This window comes from Pithys albifrons, unplaced genomic scaffold (assembly GCF_047495875.1).
Source record: "Pithys albifrons albifrons isolate INPA30051 unplaced genomic scaffold, PitAlb_v1 scaffold_44, whole genome shotgun sequence".
Lineage (NCBI taxonomy): Eukaryota > Metazoa > Chordata > Aves > Passeriformes > Thamnophilidae > Pithys > Pithys albifrons.
The window spans coordinates 433712-445866 of NW_027286059.1; positions in this window are offsets into that span (position 1 = coordinate 433712).

The following is a 12155-nucleotide window of genomic DNA, read 5'->3' on the forward strand; positions in this document are numbered from 1 at the left end:
GGGCGGGGACTCACACAATGGGTGATTAACTCTGGGAGCCAGGGGGTGTTGAGCTGTTGATGGCCCATTGGCAGCTCCGCCCCCCTCAGGCTGGGTGTGAAGGTGATAATGGCTCCCTGGGCGGCTGCTGCTAATGGCCCATTGACCTTGGGGAATGAATAGAGGGGGTAGAATACACAGCTTTGATCACCCCCACACAGGGTTAGCTGGTCCCTCCTGCTCAACTAGGACACTGACTTAAGCAACTAAAGAGATATTTCATATGTGACATCACAGCAAGTATATAAAAAAAGGGAGGTGGAGCTTCTGTCTCCTTTTGGTTTTTGTCTTGGACCTGTGAGGACCTGCTGCTCTGCCTTTGCTGAGATTAGGCCTTCCTGCTGTGTTATCTAGGGAGGTGAACATTTTCTTGTTAATTTTTCTCCTCTCCTGCTGGGGGTTTCCTGCGGAAGAGGCTTTTGGGGGTGTTGTTGTGGGTCTGGGTGGTTGGAATGTGTATTATTTGGGTGAGTGATTCAGTAAAGTGGTGGTTGTTTTTTCCACAGTTGTATAAATATGTGTTATATTCTGTTTTTCATTGTCTCTTGCTGTTTCAGGTTATGGTGGGTTTTTCCCCCCCGTCTTCCTTCTTTTTTCCCCCTTCCTCCTTTTCCCTTGCAGAAGGGAGGGGGGGCTGTGCTCTAACTTTCTGTACTGAGCAGTTGGCATTTTGCCAGTTCAACCTAACACGTAGATAAGGTAGTGGCCCGTATGGGGGATCCAAGGACCTTGGCAAGTTTTCCAGGAGCTTGGCTGTGTTCCCAGAGATTGTTTCTGTCAACATCACTGGTTTATCTGTATTGTTTTGAGTACATTCTGAAACATAAACAATATGGTTTCCCACTGGATGCACATGTTAACTTTTCTGTAAACTCTTTTTGAATTCAGACAGCTTTCCTGTGCCAAGACCTGAGGAAAATGAGTACAGCTACGTTTCCTTACCTTAGTTTGATTTTGGTTTTGATTTTGATCTTGATTTTGACTTTGATTTTGATCTAAATGATGGCATAGCACAATTACCAGATCTACCAGTGTTTCGTGCTAACCCAGTTGCAAACTATTTATTAATGATGTTGCTGGTATCTAATACTGTGGTAAACTTATGGACCCTGGTGAGTGTGATATTGTTTCTGTTTCCTCGTCATAGAACCAGCCAAACTTCAAAGGTAACCTTATTTGGACCTACCTTAAAGAAGGCAATTCCTGGGTGGCAGGGAATGTGGACTGGCCTAGGTGCATTACTAGGATGATTGACACCTCCTGTTACCTGGGATTTCACCCCAGAACAGGTGCTCAACCCTAACAGATTGATTCATTGCTTGAGGGATGGATGCCTTGCGTATCCTGATCAGAAACATCAGCTGCTGGCCCTCTATTGGGGTTTGGCCTGGGCATACCAAGCCACAATACAATACTCTGTTGGTGGATAGTGAATGCTCCAGAAATTGGAGCATGGGTCTTCTGCTCTGAGAGGCACCGTGGCCACCTTTTAGGCCACCTCTCGAAGCTAAGGAATGGCTCCTCCCACACCCAGCCTGGCACAGCTCCCCAAGGAAGGACCACACTCAAGGCCAGGTGTCCACGAGAGAAGCAAAGTTTATTAGGGTGCCCAGCTTATAAAGGGATCGAGGGAGGTTTCTAGAACATGGGAGGAGAAAGGGGAGGGGTGAAGCATCCCATTGGTCCAAGCGCAAAGAAAGGGGCAGAACAAGGAAAGGACCAATGGGGAAGAGGGATCAGAACATTACCAAATATGGGAAACTACTGCAATGCACCAAGCTGGGACCAATCAGGGAAGGGTTGGTGGGAAAATCCTAAGGGTTTGTAGGAAGAAGAACTTGGATAGGGACTATTATAGGGAAAATATAATGGGGAGACCTGGTGACATTACAATATTAAACTGGGAACATGTCAATATAAGAAGTAAAATTATTTTAGTCTTTATAACTCTTCTCCAAAACAGTAAGGTCAACAGGTCCAGACTCCTCCACCTTGACATCCTCGTCGATCCACCTTTTATAAAATTGTTTCTATTTTGTGAGCTCTGGGTCTATCCCAACAATACTCCCAAAAGGTTATGGGGAAGACAGGAACTGAGACTGAGGATGAGGCAACGGCCCAAACATGAGAAGAGGCAGGAACCCAAACAGAGATGGAGGAAAAAACCCAGGTTATAGAGACCCAGGTTATGGAAGCAGCAGAGACCCAAATGGAGATGGAAGTAGTGTGGGAACCTTTTGGGTGGAAAAATCAATAGATGAGTTATTAACCACATAAATTAAAAGTCACACAAGGTAATAGCTGTAGTTGAATACGTGACTAAAACAATGACTTATGGTTGAGAAAACAATGATCTATGGTTAAATATGTGAGTAGACAAAAATATAGAGAAACAATGTAGTTAATAAATGAGGAGATATATATGCAAATGTAACGCAAATAGCAGAAACCAATCCGAGTGTGGATTGAGGCTTGTGAACAGCGCATGAACAGTGTATGCAACCAATCATTATATTGCGAAGCGCGTGTACAGGAAAGAAAACAGCATAAAAGCTGAGCTTTTAGGCATAATAAACGGACTTCTAAATCATCATATTGATGTGTGAAGTGCCCATTATTCTCATAACCAGCGTCAAAGTAGGGACCCAAATTGTTGAAGACACAGGGACCCAACTGAAATGAAGGACATTAAAGATACTCTCAGTGAGATGGGTACCCAGACCATACAACCTGAAGTTGTTATTGCTCCCATAGTGAAATAGAGGGCATTTTCAAAGAGGTCTACAGGAGCTGGCCAACTAGACACAGAAGGAGCAACAGCAGGAACTGGTGAGGGGCTAGGGCCAAGTCCTTCGACAGATGATGCAGGCGCAGGAACTACAGCAGGGGAAGCCAGACAATCACTGGGTAGATGTGAATACCCAGAGGAAATTAGACAGGAGAGCCGTGTATCCAAATGACTGACCCCAGCAGACACACGGGACGTACAGAAAGAATACAGTCACCTGCTTGGTCAACAAATCCTTACCTGGCTGCTCCAATCCCGAGATAGAGGAGCTGTGAGTTACATGTGGGACAGTTATGAAGCACAACACCTGGGCACTATTGCCAGAGGTGGAAAAAGAAAAAATCATTCAAATTCTCCTTAGAGCTGGTTTTGACATCAAAAGGGGGAAGGTCAAGGGACCTGCCACAGAGATTCAGTTCCTGGGGGTGAAGTGGCAAAATGGACGGCACAGGTCCCAACAGAAGTCATCAACAAGATTGTAGCGATGGCTCCACCAACTAACAAGAAGGAAACTGTGCTGGTTTAAAAGGTAAACTGCCAGGAGAAATGAACCCAACACAAAAGAGATTGTAAGTCAGAGTTACAATTTAATAAAAATATTACAATAGATGGAATGGCACAAAGAGAAATTGGTTTTAACCCATGAAACCCAGAAGTATAACTGAGCTCCCTGGGGCACAAACACAATGGGGTTTGCTGGCCCCTGTACTGAGCCCCATGTGGTTCCTCTGAGTCCAAAGAAAAAGGAAGGGGAAAACCTGTTTGTGCAGATGAAGGTCACAGTGTGGTCAAGAGTGGTGGTCTCCTCCTGTCGAGGTTCTGCTCCTCCTCTGGATCCCACAAGTGGTAGCAGAGGTCCCCAGTCCCCAAGATTATATACCCTCAAATTCAGGTGGGAACACTTAGTACCTCCCCCAGGGCGGGGAGTTCAACAATGGGTGATCTGACTCTGTGAGTCAGGGGGTATTTTTGGAATCATTGATGGCTCATTAGCAGACACACCCCCTCAGACTGGGTGTGGAGGTGCCAACAACTCCCTGGAGGAGAGTTATCAGAGCTCTTATCTCACAGGCTTCTTTCACACCCAGCTTACATTCTGAGGGGTCAGATGTGCCCTGGGCAGCTGCTGCAAATGATCCATTGTGAACAGTTCATGGGAAATTACATAGAGGGTTGAGAATACACAGCTTTGGTCACACCCACACAGTGATAAACTGGTCCCACCTGCTGAACTAGGACATAGTGTAACTGGGCAGTTCCTTCATCCATCTAAATACACCTCTTTCCCCACTAGGTAACTATTCCAGGGTACCTGCCACAGCAAAATGACTGGTTTATTTGGTCATAAACACAGTGACCTAAAAAGATTTCATTTAAATAACAGGTAAATACAACCACATGACAAATACTGCAATATCTCTGGGCACTTTGGTTAAATGGATCCCAGAATGGGTCAGGCTGGAAGGGACCACAGTGGGGCATCTGGTCCCACCTCGCTGCTCCGGAAGAGCCATCACAGAGCACATAGCACAGGATTGTGTGCAGACAGCTCTGGAATATCCTCAGTGAATGAAACTCCACACCCTCTGTGGTGTCTGTTCAGTGCTTGGTCACTGCACAGCAAAGAAGTTCTTCCCCATGTCCAGGTGGAACTTGCTGGCCATCAGTTCCTGCCTGTTTCTCTTGTGCCATTGCTGGGCCCCTGAGCAGAGCCTGGTCCATCCTATGTCCCCTCCCTGCAGGCACCGACAGACATGGGGGAGGTCCCCTCTCAGTGTCTCTTGTCAAGAACAGCTCTCAGTGTTATCTCTCAGTGCCACTCTACTGATCTAATGGTCCATATTCTCTCACAAAATTCAATTTAATGTGACATTTGGGCCACCAATTGTTAACCCTCTGCCACATTTGACTATTTGCTGTCTCCACTGGTCCTCAAACCACACAGAGAATTTTGTTTTCCCCTGAGGATTACATCATACAATAAACTCTGGGGAGAGGTATTTCAAAAGCCTGAAAATCCCTGGTAAATCCAGTTTTAATCCATTATTACACTGGCACAGTAATTTTTGCACAACAGAAAGTCATAGCTTTCCTCTGCTAGTTAGTCTGCCATGCTGGACTCACCCTGAGTGTATTCACCTATTTGTTGCTGTTTCAATAATTTTTTCTCCAAGCTTTCTAGAATCATCCCATTTTTTTTCCTTGAAAGAAAAAAAAATCTCCCTGCTCTTCCTTTTACTGGTCAATTGAATAGCTGTGAAAAAAAACACATTAGCAATTTGTCCTAGAACAAAGTGGCTCTAGCACTTTATGCTGTTTAGCGGCCCTGCCGTGCAAGCAACACTTTGCAAAGCAGTATTAGAAAATTTCACAAAACTAGGGTTTTTTTGGTCTCTTTTTTCTTTCAGAACTCATGAGTTTCTGGCCAGCCTCTTCTTAATTAGAAAATAAAATAGAAAAACTACAAATTTTTAAAGAAGAGGAATGGAAGTGTTTATTTGTGTCTGAAGAACTTCAGGGTAAAAAAAATGAACCAGTTGTTCTTAGGTCCCTTTCAAGGAGCAAAGGACAGGGGCAAATAAATCCAGGCTCTCATGAGGTGTGGTAGCCCTGCGTTGGGCACGTCAGCCCCGTGGGCTCCCAGGGCCGGTTGTGGGTGGACAGGGTGGATGGGAGCAGTGGGGTGAAGCCAAAAAACGTTTGGAGATAACTGCTAAGAGAAATGCTTATCTCTTAGCAGTTAGGTATTTATTTCTGCATGTAGATGTAGAAGTGAGGCAGTTTGCACTGCACAAACTCACTCCTAAGCACTAATGCCAAAACAGGCAAATTTTTAGAGTTAAAGTACATAATTGTAACATCTTACCATGCATATGAATTTATTACCATATATGATTATCATATTCCTGCTTGGGTTGTACATAGGCCTGGCTTGGAGTGAAGCTTTCTAGATTCTTCTTTTGGCATTGATTCTTGGCATGTCTTGGGGTGCTTTTCTGGGTTTCCAGCCTCAATCCATCCTCTTCCTCAGTCTGACCTTCTCAACATTCTTTCATGAGTGACCTTGCCAAAACTCTTGCTCAAAATCTTGTCTTGCTACCATCTTATCCTATTGAGTTGTCTAGTTTTATCTAATTTGTAATCTTTAGTACATGGTACATTGGTTCTCTAATGGTTGCTTAAGCTTAGGTACAGCAAGTAGAACAAAACGATTTAGCAGTTCTTGCTATGTTCCCTTAGTAACAAGGGTTAGGCAATTTTGCAAGGTAAGGGAGAGCAAGATACTTCCAAACTCAGGGGTCTTTTAGGTCTTGTTCCTTTCAGTCCCCCCTTTCTTTTTAAGATTTACAAAGTCTTTAATTTAGTTTCAGTTCTACATGATTTTGATACATATGCATCATTGCCCACATTATTTGCATCCTTCTGATCATGGTACTTAATCTGTACCACAGACACATGTTGAACTGCATTAGCTGATGGTAAGATTATGATTGAATGCATTAAGGAGTGAAAGACTTGTGTTGCAGTGCCCTGTTCCTGCCCTTTTTTGCCCCTTGTGCCATGTGCACTGACACAGAGGGACAAGGGCAGTTCAGGCTGCAAAGGTCCCTGTCTTGAAGGTCCACTTCAACACCAGTGTGTGGGTAAAGATCTTGCTGGGCACATTGAAGACCAGTAGTCATAACCTGGAAAACACATTTGGAGCAATAGATGCTAAAGCTGCAGTGCCTGTTCTCAAAGGACCACAAGTAATTCAGCCTTGCCACCGTTTCTCAAGTGCGTGTTGGTGTTCCCCAGTAAAACTACAGATTTGGGTAAACCCTTGGGAGGCAAGGGGATTCCTTTTCCAGGAAAGTGCTTCCCAAAGAGTTCTTAGTGAGGTAGCTCCAAATGTCTCCCTCTGGCTCTCTGTGCTCCTTTCACACCTTGTGTTCCGTTGCATGCTGGAGAGGGGCAGGAGCAGCAGCAGAAGGAGCAGGAGGAGCAGCAGAAGGAGCAGCAGTGCTGATCTTCCCGGGGAAGATTCCTTTGTGACCCCAGCACTGGCAATCAGCTGCGCCCCAAGGACATGAGCAAGGCCTGCTGCCTCCATGCCCCACAGATGCCCAAGCCCCGTTTTGCCTCAGCCTGGAGCCATACAGGTGCTTCTGAGCAGGGCCCTGTGCACCCAGCCTGATGGACTGCAAAGACGATTCCTTCCCATGTCTGGTAGGACACCAGTGGGTGCTCCAAAGCACTGGGACCTTTGGCAACCTCTCTGCATCCCAGTTCTTACAGCTGGTTCTCCCCCATCTCTGCCGGGGATGAGAACAGAGAGCTCTTCAGGGCTTCTCCCAAAGGAACCCTTGGTCTTGCCACTGCTTTCCAGCAGATAAGGGCTGAGACCCTTGGGCAGCTCCAGGTGTTCTGGATGTTTGCACCTCCAGCAGCCTTGTTCAGACTCCTGTCTTCCTCACTCCCTTCCCTTCTCACCCACTGGATCTTGTTACTGCAAGACTTACCTCTGGCTCGGATGCCCCTGCCCATTTCCTGTGCCTCCTTGCCAGCCTTCTGATGAGCAAGGATGCCCTGCCTGACACTGAGAAACCAGAGCAGAGCAGAAGTGATGGCATCCAGGCAGAGAGAGGAGCTGGCTGCAGGCTGAGGGCATCATTCTTATGGAAAACCAGCTGTCCCACCTGCCCACTCTGCCCTCAGCATCTGCTGTGCTGTGGGCACACAGCTGCAGTGGGATTTTCTGCAGGAGAAGATGCCATGGATATGGCCCTGGGGTTTCATGCCTAAAAGCAGGAGGTTTCCACCTATGGAGGGGCTTGAGGGGAAAGGGAAAAGACACTAGGAGAAGGGAGAGAAAGCAACACCCAGAGACTGTGTCAGGGAAAGAAAATTTTATTGGATAGATAATTGAAAAAGAAGCACTAAGCACAATTTGGGGCAAACCAGTCGAAAAAGTGGAGAAAACCTATCCTGTGGTTTAGCAGCAAGGGCAGGTGTCTCTGCTCTTCTCACTGTGCTCCCAAAGCCTGCTGTTTGCAGGGAACTGTAATTCACTGCAGCCAGTCTTGCCGCTGGGCATTGTCTGCCTCCTTGGCTTGTGGTACTACAACTAGCACAAAGGGATCCAGTGAGCTACAGGCTGAAACTGGGCTGGGAGAGAAGGGCTTTTTTGAGCAATGAGAGAGTTTCCCTGCCTCTTTACCATCTTCTCAGGAATATCTCCTACAGAGTTTGAAGAACCCCACTATCTTGAGTCCTAAAACTACCTAACCTCAACAGTGCTGGCTGAGCTGGAGTTTGGTTTATATTCAGTATTAACTGAAATTTCTGAAAGCCGGGTTCCTGATGCTTTGATGAATGAGCCAGGTATCCAGGGCTCTCTGTCAGGAGAGCAGGGATGGGTGTGTTGGACTACACTTTTTCTCTGCTCTTTCCCTGCAATGACACCCTTCAGTGCTGAGGGCAGCACCAAAACTGTCACCTGGCCCCTCCCTGTACCCAGGATGTTGTCATTCTTAAGGGCAGTATCTTTTAAGGTTCCCTAGAAGGGTCCTGGCTCCTTTCCTGTGAGGAAAAGGTTGAAAAAACAAGCAATAAAAATAAGCAATAGTTTATCTCCTTCAATCAGAGACTGTCTCATGTGCCACTGGGAGTTGGCCTGGCTGGCCCTGGGTTGTCCTGTCCAACTGTCTCTTGTAAATAAGCAGGATGGAATGCATTCCTTTAAGGAGATTTGCATTTCCACTGGGTGCATGAATTACAGAGTCCTGTAGGCCTTGGTTCTACTACTTGTCACTGTCACATTTAAATCTCTATGGGATGAGGCTACTCCTTTGCAACTGTGCATTTCCCTTTCCTACCTGATTCTTCACAAATGTCCAGGCTCAGTAGGTAGAGAGACTTGACCCACTGAATCATAGAACCAGGATGGAATAGAATTAGATTTGAAAAGACCTTTAAGGCCATGGAGTCCAAATGCAAACCCAGCACGGCTGGGTCCATGTGCCTAAGTGTGACACCTCCAGGTGGGAAATTCCTCTGGGTGGGGACTCTACCTCTTCTGTGGACAGCTTGTTCAAGTCCTTGTCAACCCTTTCAGTGACTACAGTTTCCTACTTTTTGCTCTGGCATTCAGAGGACACAGTAACACCAGGTGTCAAGGAAGTACCTCACTGGGGACAGAAAGAAGCAGGAAAGAGAGGGAGAAATGTTTGTGTAGCCCTATCTGGAGTGTACTGCCCTGGTGTCAACACTGTTTATTAAATAAATCTTATTAAATGAAAGAAAATGTCCAATGGAAAAAAAATCAATTCGGAATTTCTACAATTAAATAATATTCACAGTTTAATATTCTTTGAAATAATGTACTATTGCCAGAACTTTTCTGTTTCTCCCACTCCCTTCTTCCTCAAAATACAAAGCTTGCTGATTTAAGCAATTTAAGTGATTTTATATGTGATTTACATAAATTTCCTATTAAATCAGGCACCACTGAGGAGCCTACAGAGAAAAAAAAAAAGAGTGTCTGTGTAGTTCAGTTCCTGGGTGGACTTCACTAAGTTTTACATGTACTTACACAGGGATATTGCAAGAGGTACCCTGGGAAAAAAGAGAAGAGCAGGGAAGGGTCGAGGGGGAAAGGGAAGGGGATGGGGAAGGGGAAAGGGAAGGGGAAAGGGAAGGGGAAAGGGAGGGGGAAAGGGAGGGGGAAAGGGAGGGGGAAAGGGGAAAGGGAGAGGGAAAAGGAGGGGGAAAGGGAGGGGGAAAGGGAGGGGGAAAGAGAAGGGGAAAGGGAAGGGGAAGGGGAAAGGGAAAAGGAAAAGGAAAGGGAAAAGGAAAGAGAAAAGGAAAGAGAAAAGGAAAGGGAAAAGGAAAGGGAAAAGGAAAGGGAAAAGGAAAGGGAAAAGGAAAGGGAAAAGGAAAGGGAAAAGGAAAGGGAAGGGGAAAGGGAAGGGGAAAGGGGTGCAAAGGCCAGCAGGTGTTTTAGGTGCTGTACTGGCTAAAAGCAGGGCAGTGGCCACAGCAAATGTAAGGAGCTTTTGTGACTGAGCTGCTGTCCATGCTCTCTGGGACCTGCTCTCCAGAGGGGCAGGAGCAATTCCAGCCACTGAGCATTGCACTCAGCCATCCCAGTGCAGCTGGGAGCCCTAAAGTGCAGTCAAGTCACGCTTTTTGCAGCAAGTTCTGTCTCCCAGGGCCACCTCTGCTCAGAGCACCCTGCCGTGCTATTGCCATGTGGCCGAGCTAATCTAAACTAGCAGGTTATGTTCGGTGCTTTGGTGGCTGCAGGCAGCGACTGGAGAGCTGAAACCTCAAGCATTTGGCTGGAGGCATGGATATTGAGATAAGGGACACTGGGGTAAAGCCTTCTACCTTTAAAAGTTAATTTTTCACTTTTTTTTTTTGTCTGCTTTCCGTTTCAGTAACAAACTGAGAGACTGGTAGCGACTGCTGTGGGAGGGTCTGCTTAGGGTGCAAAAGACTAGTCAAGTGCAGTAGTGGGAAGGGGGGAAAGAGAGAACGAGGAGATCAATCTGTAACTGACTGTGAACAATCAATTGAGATACCCCACTACCTTCGGACCAGCCGGTAAATCTCTCCAACCTCAGAGGTATTTATATCTCCGAGGATTAAATACCATGCCAGATATGGTTACTTATGGAATGCCGCCCCTAGTTCTATGTTGTCGCGATATTCGCGTCTCTAATGCGGACACCGCAAGGAAAGCCCCGGTTGTAATGACCCTGCCTTAAATACGGGGAAAAATCTGTCCCTCCCCGCTGGAAGCCCCGCTGCATCCCGGGAAAGCAGCATGTAAATCACAGTCCCGCCCCTGCTCCCGGCGCCACCTCCCTCCCCCCTCCTCGCGAACGGCGAGTTTTCCATGAGCTTTTAAGAGCTGGCATTTCCCCTCCCTCCCCCCGCTTCTTGTTACTGTTTTTCTGAATAAAATTACGCTTCTATTTGACACACACAATTACCGCTCCTTTGTTTGGCATGTTTGAATGGCTTTGATAGGCGGAATTGCAAAAATAATTCCGTTTCTAACAGCTAATGTGCGATTGGAATGAAGGGGGTCCCGGGCACCCGGATGAAGGGGAGCTCCGCAGTTTGCAACAAAGTTGTTTCAGATAATGGCTTGTGTACATGCTTCAGTGGTTCGGTTTGTTCACGCTTCGGTCCAGTCCTGTAAATTTGTGTTGGCTCACTCAGAAGCTTGATGAGCACGAGACACACAGCCCGAGGTGAGCACATGGTTAGGATGAGCTGGAGATGGCACCTCCCTCGTCTCCCAGGGGCAAGCTCTTGGATCTGCTCAGCTGCAGAAAGGAACTTCACGTCTCATAGTTTCTCTTTAGTGTATTTTTCAGCTTCTGTATCAAATGCAGACTTCAATAAACACTGATTTATCTGATTTATTTTCCCTTGGGCTTCTCCTTCCACAAGAGGGCTGCTTTTGCTGTGGGAATACAGCCTGTCTCTTTTGCCCAGTGGAATCCTGAGCCAGGCACAGCTGCATTATCTCCTTATGTAATAAGCATAAAGAACTCTGATTGCTACACTTTTCCTTCCCCAAAGGCTTGTCATTACTGAAGCAAGTTAGGTTTTCCTGGTCTTGGAGGGTTTCTTGGATTTTTTCTAAAGGTCTGTGGGTACTTGTGTCCATTGGCTGTTAGGTCTGGTGTGATTCTTCATTCAAGTGTTTCCGTAACTGACTTCAAGGGATACTTCACAACTTAGTCTCTTTTCCTCTTTAAAGTTCCTTGGGTGCCAGCATAGGTGCTGGGGAAAATCTGTCCTGGTTAAAGGATGAGCAGGAGAACCAGAGTTTAGTCCTACTCTGGTGAGTGTGTAGTGAAATGAGACGTGCCCAAGCTGCATGTGATTTTAATGCTCACTGCAGAAAAGACACAAGTATTTGGTTCTTTAAGTTTTCAATACATATGCATGAAACTGATAAGAACTCACCCCGCATCCTCACGTGTGCTCCATTCTGCTGCTCTCTCTGCTGCTCTCTCCAGTCCCTTTTGCTGTTCTTACCAGCTCCTAAACTACTTGCAATAACTTTGCTGCAACCTGATTAACTAACCTTTAGTTATGTCTGGTTTCTGGGGTTTCAGTTGTTACTTATGTAATTTTCCTGTGTCCAAAGTCCAACACCCAGAGACCAAAAAATAATAACTAAGAATCTGAGCCCAATTTCAAGCCCAAGCCTAAATCTTAATGCCAAATGTTAAACCCTAAATTCAAAAAGTCAACTTAACTGTTGTACAGGAGGTGACTATCTGTCTCTCACCCATTGCTCTGTTTCCATAATGTATCCCCCTGT